We start from the raw sequence: 13,502 nt of genomic DNA on the forward strand, positions 1-13,502 counted from the left end.
GCAAATTGGCTTTTGGAGGATTCTCTTTAACCCCTCTTTCTTCCCAGTTTTCTCTGTTATCCATATTTTCCCTACCTTCTTCCACTTCCTCCTCTTCCTTTCCCTTTCTTCCCCTAGTTCCTTCCCCACCCCCCCCATCAGTTGTCCACTTGGCCTAGTTCCATTCTCCTTTCCTTGGCTTTACCATCACAATAAGAAGACGTTTATTTAGACCACACAGCAGTTCATGACTATGAGTGTTGAAAGGCACTATGTCGTGTTAAAAGAGGAATCGTGTTTTACTGTCCTTGAATTTTAGTGGTAAAAGCGCAGAGGAAACAGGAAAACGGGTCAAAAAAGCCACACACACACACACAAAAAAGGTTTGCATTTCAACCATATAGGACGAAAGGCTAAAATTATCTTTAAAGGCTACAAGAAGAAAATTAATGCAAAAAGGAAATATTATATGAACATTTTATGTGATAAACTAATGATTTAAGACAAGTTATCATCTACCCTCCTTGGATAAGAGTTGTATCCATTAGATATATATTTTGTGGAAATACATTTCATTTATGAATTATTTTTTTTAAATAATTTCATATTGGGACACCTGGGTGGCTCAGTCAGTTAAGCATCCAACTTCAGCTCAGGTCATGATCTCACAGTTCATGAGTTCGAGCCCCGCATTGGACTCTGCACTGACAATGCAGAACCTGCTTAGGATTCTCTCTGTCTCTCAAAATAAACTATAAAAATAAAATAATTGCATGTGTGTTGTATGTTGTTAAAACTCAGCTGAGTACATTTTAAAGATCTTACTGGCTTTATTCAGCAACTCATGAATTGGGTAGCATCCAACCTAGCAGATAGAAAGCAGCTCTGAAGATCTGTACAAGGCGAGAGATTTTTACAGACCAAAGTGAACAGGAGTAAGGAAGTTATACTAGACATTTGCTGATTGGTTAAAGCAGGGTTAGTTTCCCTATATGGAGCAGAGAGAAGTCTTAGAGCCAGGTTAGAAAACTTGTGTTCAGCAGGCAAGCATTGATGGGCTTCTAGAAAAGCCCTCCTTTTCTAGAAGAACGGAACATAGAAACTAGATAAGTTTTGACTTGCTGACATGGGGCTTAGCATGAGCAACTCCATCCTGGACCTAATCTGGTTGCTTTAACATATACATATATGTATTTTACATATATGTATGTGTACACACTTCTGGAGGGTCAAATGTTAAGTAAACCATAGGGAACACAAGGTAAAAAAAAAATCCATAGGACTGTTTTAAAGAGAAAGAAAAAAATATCATGAACCTGGCCATAGAAACCTTGGGATGCAGGAATCGCTTAAGCACTTGAAAGTCAACTCATCAGAAAGAGAAAGCATATGGAGAAAAAGAAAAGAAACAAACAAAAGGAAAAGTGTTTTGGGGCGCCTGGATGGCTCAGTCGGTTGGGCGTCCGACTTCGGCTCCAGTCATGATCTCGCAGTCCGTGAGTTCGAGCCCTGCATCGGGCTCTGTGCTAACAGCTCAAGCCTGGAGCCTGTGTCTCCCTCTCTCTCTGCCTCTCCACCACTCACACTCTGTCTCTCAAAGATGAATAAATGTTAAAAAAAAAAAAATTTAAGTGTTTTAAATCTTTAAAAGATACAAAGGAATAGTTTACTGTTAATTCAGTATTTAAAGATATTGTTTAGGCAGTGTTCCCAATCCTTCCCTTCTAACTTTGATTGAAATGATAATAATTTGGAGGGGAGTTAAGGTGGTGGATCAGCATGGAGACCCTGAGCTTGTCTCATCCCTGAAATGCAGCTAGATCAGCACTAAACCATTTTGAACACATAGGAAATTGATCTGAGGATTAACACAAACATCTGCATAATTTGAGCCACGGAACTTCACAAGTGCACAGTTCTGAGAGGTGAACTGGGGAAGAGAAAAGCCGTGGAGGGTAGGGAGCTGTTTTGTGGAGAGAGGACAGAAGAAGAGAAAGGAAAACTTCCAAACTCTTTCAATGAAGCCAGCAGTACCTTGATTCCAAAACCAAAGACCCTACTAAAAAGGAGAACTACAGACCAATTTCCCTGATGAATATGAATACAAAAATCCTCAACAAGATACTAGCCAACCAGATCCAACAACACATTAAAAGAATTATTCTTTTAATAATTTTATAATTTTAATAATCCCACCATGACCAAGTGGGATTTATACCTGGGATGCAGGACTGGTTCAATATCTGCAAAACAATCAGTGTGATACATCACATCAATAAAAGAAAGGACAAGAACCACATGATCCTCTCAATAGATGCAGAGAAAGCATTTGACAAAATACAGCATTCTTTTTTGATAAAAACCCTCAAGGAAGTAGGGATAGAAGGATCATACCTCAAGATCATAAAAGCCATATATGAAAGACCCAACACTAATATCCTCAATGGGGAAAAACTGAGAGCTTTCCCCCTAAGGTTAGGAACAAGACAGGTATGTCCACTCTCGCCACTGTTATTCAACATAGTACTGAAAGTCTTAGCCTCAGCAATCAGACAACACAAAGGAATAAAAAGCATCCAAATCGACCAGGAGGAAGTCAAACTTTCACTCTTCACAGGTGACATGATACTCTACATGAAAAACCCAAAAGAGTCCACCAAAAAACAGCTAGAACTGATCCATGAATTCAGCAGTCACAGGATATAAAACCAATGCACAGAAATCAGTTACATTCCTATATACCAATAATGAAGCAACAGAAAGAGAAATCAAGGAATTGATCCCATTTACAATTGCACCAAAACCCATAAAATACCTAGGAATAAATCTAACCAAAGAGGTGAAAAGTCTATACGCTGAAAACTATAGAAAGGTTATGAAAGAAATTGAAGAAGACACTCACACACACACACACACACACACACACACAAAAAAAAAAAAAAAAAAAAAAAAAAAAAAAAAAAACCTGGAAAAATATTCCATGCTCCTGGATAGGAAGAACAAATATTATTAAAATGTCAATACTACCCAAAGCAAACTACATAGTCAATGCAATCCCTATCAAAATAACACAAGCATTCTTCACAGAGTTCCTGAAATTTGTATGGAACCAGAAAAGACCCTGAATACCCAAAGCAATCTTGAAAAAGAAAACCAAATCTGGAGGCATCACAATCCCAGACCTCAAGCTGTATTACAAAGCTGTAATCATCAAGACAGTAGGGTACTGGCACACACACACAAAAATAAAAAACCACTCAGATCAATGGAACAGAATAGAGAATCCAGAAATGGACCCACAAATGTATGGCCAACTAATCTTTGACAAAGCAGGAAAGAATATCCAATGGAATAAAGACAGTCTCTTCAGCAAGTGGTGCTGGGAAAACTGGACAGCAACATGCAGAAAAATGAACCTGGACCACTTTCTTACACCACACACAAAAATAAACTCAAAATGGATGAAAGACCTCAATGTAAGACAGGAAGCCATCAAAATCCTTGAGCAGAAAGCAGGCAAAAACTTCTTTGACCTTGGCTGCAGCAATTTCTTACTCAACATGTCTCTGGAGGCAAGGGAAACAAAAGCAAAAATGAACTATTGGGTCCTCATCAAAATAAAAAACTTCTGCACAGAGAAGGAAACAATCAGCAAAACTAAAGGCAATTGACAGAATGGGAGAAGATATTTGCAAACAACATATCATATAAAGGGTTAGTATCCAAAATCTATGAACTTATCAAACTCAACACCCAGTAAACAAATAACCCAGTGAAAAAATGGGCAAAAGACATGGACAGACATTTTTCCAAAGACATCCAGATGGCAAACAGACACATGAAAAAGTGTTCAACATTGGTCATCATCAGGGAAATACAAATCAAAACCACAATGAGATACCACCTCACACCTGTCAGAATGGCTAAACTTAACAATTCAGGCAACAACAGATGTTGGCAAGGAAGCAGTGAAAGAAGAACCCTTTTGCATTGCTGGTGGGAATGCAAACTGGTTTAGCCACTCTGGAAAACAGTATGGAGGTTCCTCAAAAAATTAAAACCCTACCCTATGACCCAGCAATTGCACCACTAGGTATTTATCCAAAGGATACAGGAGTGCTGATTTGAAGAGGCACATGCACACCAATATTTATAGTAGCACTATTAACAACAGCTTGGAAAGAGTATGGAAAGAGCCCAAATGTCCATCAACTTATGAATGGATAAAGAAGATGTGATGTATGTGTACACACACACACACACACACACACACACACACACACATAAATACACAATGGAATATTACTCGGCGATGAAAAAGAATGAAATCTTGTCATTTACAACAACGTGGATGGAACTAGAGTGCATAATGCTAAGCCAGGTAAGTCAGTCAGAGAAAGACAAATATTATATTATTTCATTCATATGTGGAATTCAAGATACAAAACAGATGAACATTGGGGAACCTGGGTGGCTCAGTCGGTTAAGCGTCCAACTTCAGCTCAGGTCATGATCTCGCAGTCCATGGGTTCGAGCCCCACGTCAGGCTCTGTGCTGAAAGTTCGGAGCCTGGAGCTGCTTCGGATTCTGTGTCTCCCTCTCTCTCTGCTCCTCCCCCACTCACACTCTTTCTCTCTCTCAAAAATAAATTAACATTAAAAAAATGAAAACAAAAACAAAACAAAACAAAACAAGGAAATGATAAAAACTCAATGCTGTCTACAAAACTTTCCATATTTAGGTTCTTCTAACCTTTCTAGTCCCATTTCATCTGTGTGCTCAAGCCATACAGATTTTGTTTCCAGTCTATAGCAATTCTGCCATAAAAGTTTTTCTCATCTTCCTTCAAATTGCAAGTCTTCCCCATCAACTCATCTTCCCACAGAAGAGGTTAAGTTACACATACCACTGAACACCTGTCCTTCATAGTATTGATCACAGGTTGCAATTCTGCATTTACCTATGTGATTATTTGATCAACATTTGACTTCTCTCTTCCCCCCATCCTCCACAATAAGCTCCTTTAAGGGAGTGTCTCTGTCTACTTTTGTTCATTGAGTCTGTGGTACAGTACCTAGCACTTAGTGGGTGCTTAATAAATATTTAGTGAATGAATGAATCATTAACTGTGGCTCATCTGGAATTGCCAGCCCCTAAGAAAGCATGTCAGAACGCGGGGAAAGAATTGTTATTTGGAAATGTCTACCAAGGGTAGTAGTACTATTGACTCTCAAACAGCACGGGGGTTAGAGGCACCGATCCCCCTGTGCAGTTGAAAATCCATACAAGCAGCACCTTACACAACTATGCTAAGCTTGCACCCTGCATCTATAAGGTTTGCCTCCACTATACTAAACATTGTGAACCCATGTGCCTTCCTGGGCCAAGATGATAATACACATCAGAGCCCAGCAATCTGTGGTCTGTGGGCCAAGTCCAGCCTGCCACCTCTTTTGTGAATAAGGCCATGTGTTTATGTATTTTCTATGTAACTTAAAGGTGACTCTAGCAAAGATTTATCATTATGGAAAGAAAAGCACTATGTCTCAGGATTGCTCTTACTGCCATTTACACTATTCTTGTGTAATCATGTGACCAGGAAGAAATAATCAGTGACCCAATTAATAAATCAATAAGTAGTAATTAAGATGAAAATTATCTACAAATGAGAAAATAAGTAATTTGACCTAGTCAAAGATGGGACAAACAGTGTCTGATAAGAAGTTCCCCCAAAAATATATTTTGAATGAAGTAAGATAAGGTAAAAATACAAGAACAGAAAATACCTATTTGGTTATTGAGGAATTTGGTGAGGTGAGGCCTCCCTCAAGTACGTGTAAGTTAAAGAAATAAAGTTATCCTTTATTTGTAGAGAATTAAACCCTACAACTACACAAAACAGATCAGAACAGATATAAAGTCATCTTAAGGAAAAAGAATAAGTCTGAAAGTTTAAGCAAAGAAAAAGATTTAAAGGGTCATCAAAGCAGGACTGGTTGGCAATGAAAGCATAGAAAAAGGGGCATCATGATGGCAAACATCAGCAGAGCTCTTTTAAGAAATGCCCATTAGAGATGGCCTCTCAGCTAATGGTTGTAAATATTCTGGTGCCATAGGTATGGCCATACCTACAGTAAAAAATGACCGTGTCAGGCTTTCTCGGCTTAATGCCACTATAAATTTCAATCATCTAACTTGTTCCCCTCATTTGGATTCCATGCTCACGAAGCAACCTGCTGATAATTTGCCTTCCTCAGAGGTCTGTCTTCAGTGAAAGAACCTGCCAGCCATGTGGAGACAAATATTCCAGACACAGAAGTGGTTCTAATCCTCTTGTGAATTGATAAGTAGACATTCTGGTTTCATGCATCAGCTCTGAGCTTAATTAAAAAGAGAACAATGAGGTGGATCCACACTCAGTGTGTTGACAGATCCAGTTTCTAAACCAGTGGGGTGTGGACCAGACCCTTGGCAGAGGGAATCCACCCTATGAGATATCTTGGGAGATGACCAAATACTCACCCTCTTATATCCCTGCATTGCCTTTGCAATGAAATTCCTCTAAGATTTGTATCTGTCTGATGACTCTGAGAGCATTGATTTATAGGGAAGGAACCAGATGTGGATTGGCAGATCTCTGATCCTGATTAAAGAAAGGATACTAGAGTGAATTCAGACCAAAAACGACCCTTTTCACTAACCAGCTAAAGCAACTCCTAATGTAATTGGTGCCTGAACATGTTATTTGATTTTTTAGTTAATTTTGATCAACAAAATGCCATTTGTATCTCTGGGTTGTAATTATTAAGTATCTTTTCATATCTGTCAATTTTCTCCACTATAAAATGAGGATAATAACACTTCTTATTGATTTACTAATCATTCATTCAACAAATATTTATTGAGTGCCCACTATGTGAGAGGCACCATGCCAGGCACTGGTGATATTGGGGAAATAGAGATGGAACTGGGGAAATTGGCTTCTGACGGGGCAGACATAATTTAAATCAGTTGTGTTGGTCTGATTAGGCTGCCATAACAAAATACCATAGATTAGGTGGCTTAAACAACAGAAATTTATTTCTCACAGTTCTGGAGGCTGTGAAGTCCAAAATCAAGATGTTGGTTGATTTGTTTCCTACTGAGAGCTCTCTTCTGGGCCTATAGACAGCAACATTTTCGCTGTGTGTGCACATTACCTCTTATTTGTGCATGCACAGAGAGGGAGAGCTCTTTGGTGTTTAGTCTTATAAGGACACTAATCCTATTGGATCAGGGCCCCACTCTTATGACTTCCTTTCACCTTAATTACTTCTGTTAAAGACCCCGTCTCCAAATATAGTCACCTCTATAAAGATTCTATATCCAAATAAGGTCATATTTTGAGATACTAGGGGTTAGGACTTCAACATATAAATTTGGGAGGACACACATTATTAATACCAACTGAATCTACCGCAGCTACACCTTGATTTCAGATGTCTAGCCTCCAGACCCAGTCTATGGCACTTTGTTATGGCAGCCCTAGCAAACGAATACACTAGTGTTCTAGGGTCCAACCTTAGTATCAATATCCTCTCCATCAATTTACTCAAGTAAACAACACTCCTTAAGGCCTGCCCTGATATACCAGGACTCTCAAAGTCCTCATGTGGATCAGCCTTTCTCTCCACCATGGCTGTCCCTTCGTTGTTAATGCACTCCCCTTACTGTCCATATGACTACCATCTCCTTGGCAACTAGGGATTAAATGAGTGAGACTCAAAGTTTTGAAAATATAATGAAATCTTGGATTTTTTTCTTGCTTTTATTTCCTTTTTTTTCTTGTTTTGTTGCTGTCAAATGATTCTGTATTGAAATATTCTCCTTTGTAGTTCTTAACTAGCTAGGCATTCCACTGAACCACTATTGATGTCATCTATGATGTCATGAGGGTGGCAGACATCAACATTATAGCCCACAGACTGGGTGGTCCCCAGAATCTCTTTAATGTTTCCAGAGAGTTCTCTGGCTAAAAATCGGTGCTGCATCTGCCAGGCAATGTTGACAATCTCATCAAAAGTGATATTTCCACTGTGTTTAATGTTTTTCTGCTTCTTTCTGTCTCTTGGAAGTTCCTTGAGGACTTTGATAATCAGGGCAGAAGCAGGAGATACCACTTCAGTCTGGAGCTGTCTGTTCCGAACGATCAGTTTCACTGTAATCCTCAGACCCTGCCAATCACCAGTTGCTTTGGCAATATCATCACCAATCTTTTTTGGAGACAGACGCAATGGGACAATCTTTGGGGCCAGGACAGATGTGGCACCCACTTCGCCATTGGTGCACCTCAGGTATACAACTTTGATTGCATTGGGGTTGAACTTAGGCAGCATGGTGGAAGCCACTGGTGTAGGATACACCTAGATTCAGGACAAGCAAAGACTGTTGCACCCTCACCTCCTCTGAGCCAAAAGTCAAAAGTGCTTTTCTTTGTTTCTGAAACTAAGATAGTACCAGGGAAGAATGGAAAGGAAAGCTTACTATAAAAAATTACTAACTCTAATGGGGATTGACTATTAAGGAGTAAAGAGAAACCTAGGGGTGCCTGGGTGGCTTTGTCGGTTAAGCCTCCAACTCTTGATCTCAGTTCAGGTCTTGATCTCAGGATCGCAAGTTCAAGCCCCACACTGGGCTCTGCACTGGGCATGAAGCCTACTTTAAAAAAAGGAAAAAAAAAAAAAAGGAAAGTGTAAAGAATAGACGAATTGCATGTATAGGGAGGAGTCACTACCCCCAGGGCTAGATAAAAAAACCCAAGGGTGGAACGAACATGGGACACCACCCTTACCACTGGACCTGAAATTGAAACCTTGTTGGACAGGGTGCAGACCTATGACTCAATGAGCAGTGAAGTCATTGACGTGTCTGCTGGAAAGACTTGCTGGCAATTCACCTTTTGGGTGCTTTGGGAAGATGCCTTTGAAGAAGTGTTGCACACTGCCCCGCCACTGTGTGCTACAAAAGCCTCCTCCAAAAAAAGCTCATAGGAACCAGGAAATGCCCCCTTTTTCCTCTAGTTCCCTCTACTGATGAAGCATAACATCATATCATCTGGCTAAGGAGGAACGTGCCAACATCACCATCAAGTAGTGAAGGTGGATTTGGAGCTGAGAGGCAACAGACTAATAACAGCACATTAACCCTGGTTAGATCGAATCCCATGCCTATGCTATGCTGACACTCATGCAGTTGTGTGTGAATAGAGAAAACAGTATCAATAACAAAAACCAAACTGGTCTCACTAGTCTTGTCAGTCTCAAGTGGGTGTCAGGGCAGCCAGCAATCCTACCACATTTCCCTGGCCTGCTCCCTCACATCCTCAGCCAGATGATGATTCCTCACTCTCACCTCCTCAAACTTGTATCACCTTCTCACCATACACTCACTGTGCCACTGACCTCACTTCCTGTTTCATGGAGAAAATAGAAATACTGAGAAGAGAACTTCTGCCAACTCACCACCACACCTACACACCAGGTAGCACCTGTACCCACATAGTCTGCCTTCCTACCTGCTACCAGGCTGAGATGCCCATGCCCCTCTCCATGGCCAGCCCCACAACCTCTCTCTGTTAGATTCCCATCCCTTCTTTCCTACTCAAGGAAACTGCTCTCGCTCCTACAACATCAACTTTTCCTCCCTCTGCTGAACCATTCCTTTCAGCATACACTTAAAAAAAGACAACTCTTCACCCCACACACCCCTCCAACTTCTGCCTCGTTTCTTTGCTCTTATTTACAGCAAAAGTCTTTTTAAAACTTAGTCTATATTCATTGTCTCCAATTTTTGTCTTCTCAGTCCCTCTTGCACTTACTCCAATGAGGTATTTATTGCCACCAGTCCACTGCAAGAATTTTCAAGACCACCAGTGACCAAGGGCACCCCTGCTGTGCAGAGCCCTGGAAAAGCATTTTGTCGGGGTCCTTGTCTACCTAAACAATTTGACTTTAAAATGTATTTCAAAATTTATTGGCTCATGTGAGATGTTGACATCAATCAATGAAGATTTAGAATCATCAGTAGCAAAGAGGCATTTACATATTTGTTTACTGTTCTATCACTACATGTGAAGATTCTTCATAGAGTCCAGGCACCAAGTGGTTCCGTTCAGATGCAGGAAACATCTCTTTGTGCTCTTTTGGCTAATGTTCTATCTCTCCCAGCAAGAAAAAGACAGCAACACTGTTACTGCTCACAGTGTCATGCTTTGAAACCTGTTTGTATTGAAACAAGATGGTTTGGGATTTGGGCTGTTTGTTTTTCTTTTGTGCCTCTGCAGTTCTCTGATACCATTTATTTAATGCTGATTGCCTCATTACTTATGACATTGCATCATCCATCATGGCAGCTGTGCATGCTGGCTTCCAACCACTCTATCAAAGGCTATTTCTGTGCTTCATTGATGAAGACCAAGTATTGCAAGCCTTACCCAGAAAATGCAGGAAAATATGAATGATAATCCATTTTCTGATTATGTTAAATTTTCTGATTGGAATTTTACAGTATTAGCATAGAACAATGTGTCTTCAAACCACGTATTCTCTTTAATTCCTCAGACCATAATCACTGCATGTTTAGAAGCCAGGGTTGCCTGTACTCCTGCTTCCACGTACCACTACCAACAGGGAGGAAAGGCAGGGAGACATGGAAAGAGCAAGAAAAACAGTCTCGTTCACATAAGGAATGTCCATTCCTTTTTGGGGGTCACCATACAGCCAGCCTTCTGGAGTCCCCACCCAAATAAGCACTCCTTAGCCAGTTTGAGAAGCAACAGAAGTCAGGGTATGGGGCCAGTGCTCTATAGCAGCATCCTGTGGCGGAGAGGGCAAGAATGGCTGCAGCTTGCAGGCTGGCCAGGGCACCATTTGCTTAGACAGAAGACTGGGGGAGCTCTGCTCAGACTTGCACAGGCCCCCAGTGTTCCAGCAACACATGTGAAGGAGGCAGGCTTCCAGAGATGAACACTGGGCCCCCTGCCCTGTCTTGGCTGATGATAGGGGCAGGAGGGGGGCAGGGGAAGAGAGAGCTGGTTACATATTAATTCTAGAAAAGCCCAAATGTGATGTTTCTTCACCTTGTTGCACTCGCTAATTTTAGGCTTCTTCCCAGCTCTGCCCACCACCATCCCCTCTCCTATACTCAGACTTCTTGAGTTTACTACCCTTCATTTTAATAGCTAATACATTTCTTTATTTAAACCTTTTCCTATGGAGAAATTCAGATAAATGTAGAAGCAGATGGAAGAGTACAGTGAACGCCCTCCCTCCCCCCACCCCACCCCCACCATGTGCCCTTCATCAAAGCTCAGTACCATCAGCTCAGAGTCAATCTTATTCTGGCCAAACTCCCACCTATATCTCCCCTCCTATATTGAGGCAAGCCCAAGTTTGATTTCATCAATAAATATTTCAGTGTATGTCTCTTAAAAATGATCCTTTAAAAAAATATGACCTCGATGCTCTTACCACATCTAGATTTTAGAAAACACCTTAACATCATCAAATATGCAGCCAGTGTTCTCATTTCCATATCTACTAAGTACCACTCATGGTGCTTTGGGAAGGGCACTGGCAGAAGCACAATCTGTGACAGGACAGCAGTGGACCTGGCCGTGGCCCAGAACACGTGGGTGCCAAAGGTTTGAATGGGGGAGGAAATGGTGAGAGATGTCGCATGAGGACCATAGGCGAGTATCGAGCAGAGGGAGATGGAATTCTCCCCCATTCCTTCCCAGCCCAATGGACAGGGGGGTGGTGGGGGACTCGAGGAAAAAAGGGTTGTGAGAGAATAACCAAGTGAACTTTTCTCCTTGAATGCTGGGTAGTTTTTATTATCAGTGAAGAGAAGTGTGTAAGTGTCATCTTGGCAGGTTCGGAGGATAAAACTGAATTTCCTCAGGAGGTAACCAATGTGCTGGGGAGGAGACAGGGCAGAAAGAAGTGTTGGATTTGGTTAGTGAATAAGTGTCGAGACCTAACACTGCCCCTTTGGAGAGGGAGACATAAAGGGAAAAGCATGTAGACTTTGTCCTCGCACCAACCTAGGCTTAGAGGTGTGCCAGTTACCAGCTGTGTGACCTGGAGCAACTACTTAACCTGAGGCTATTCCCTCATCTTAGAACATAAAAGGCCGGTAAAGGAATAGATCCAGGAACACATGTGAAATGCCTCATCAACCCTTAGCCAGGGAGAGCACAGCCACCTGTCAGTTCTTCCCCATCCTCTGTCTTTTTTCCGTTGATGTCTAGATGCAGTCACACAGGTAGCTAAGGAGGCCAGGCTCTGAGAGGGCTCACTATGACAGAGATTCTCATGTCTTTGTCTACCAGGCCGTGTGGTCCAGATGGCTTTCACACGGGTGGGAACTCCGGCCTTTCTCCTCCACTCAAGAAAACCTTCCAGAATGCAAGCGAGGCTGGAGAAACGTCGTCTGGGACTGGGATGTTATGGGATAGCTGAGGACAGCAATGGTGGCTGGCCAATGGAGAGGGCAGGAGAGGCAGCAGATCTGAGGCATCAGGGTGATCGGATAGCCCTGGAAGCTCTGCAAAGCGGGGAGCTATGTTTAAGACCTAGCACAGAGCTTCAAGGGAGTGTGACCTGTACAGTCTCACCCAGTCCTGTGCTTGGAAGGGCCTGCACTTGATTTAATGCTTTGCTGTCACCATCTTGGAATTGTTAAAAATCTTAACAGGGACCCCACATGTTCATTTTGCACAAATCATGTGGCCAGTCCTACCTGCCACCAACCTTCCAGCTGTGTGAACTCCTGCAGCATCCCCAGGGAAGAAAGAAAGCAGACTCCAGCTGATCCAGCCTGGCAGACTTGGAGAGCAGGTGTTGACGAGGAGACAGAAAAGTTGAGGGACCATCACAGGGTTCCAGTGATCACCCATGACATCTAGGATGGGTGGGGAAGGAAGCAAAGCCAGCAGGGGACTGATGTATTAGAAGAAAAGGAAAGTGGGGCGCCAGGGTGGTTCAGTCAGTTGAGCGTATGACTTTGGCTCAGGTCATGATCTCACGGTTTGTGAGTTCGAGCCCCACATCAGGCTCTGTGCTGACAGCTCAGAGCCTGGAGTCTGCTATGGATTCTGTGTCTCCCTCTCTCTCTCTGCCCCTCCCCTGCTCGTGCTCTGTCTCTCTCCGTCTCTCAAAAATGAATAAACATTAAAATTGTTTTTTAAAAAAAGGAAGAAGAAAAGGAAAGAGTCTAGAGTCTGCAGGTCTTATAGACACCACCAATTGGAGTGAAGTAGAAGTGTGACTGAGCCAGAACGAGTGATTTTATTATTTACTGATAATAAAACCTACCCAGCACTCAAGCTGGGGCTTAAAGATTTCAGAGGTGGAGCAGATGGTATGGCTGGGCTGCGGCCTCAGAAAGCAGAGCTTAGTGGAGGACCAGGCAAGCTGCAGCTGTAGATGATGGGGTCAGGATGGTGATGGGAAAGTGTGGGGAGAATGGGGGCAGTGTGTCAG

The 13,502-nt window shown here is 42.1% G+C and overlaps 1 pseudogene; it reads right to left on the reverse strand.

Annotated features, from left to right (window-relative positions):
- Window positions 1-7,856: 7,856 nt before the first annotated feature.
- LOC132687730 (large ribosomal subunit protein uL11 pseudogene) lies at window positions 7,857-8,354 on the reverse strand (annotated as a pseudogene).
- Window positions 8,355-13,502: the final 5,148 nt, after the last annotated feature.

This window comes from Panthera onca, chromosome A3 (assembly GCF_046562875.1).
Source record: "Panthera onca isolate mPanOnc1 chromosome A3, mPanOnc1 haplotype 2, whole genome shotgun sequence".
Classification (NCBI taxonomy): Eukaryota; Metazoa; Chordata; class Mammalia; order Carnivora; family Felidae; genus Panthera; species Panthera onca.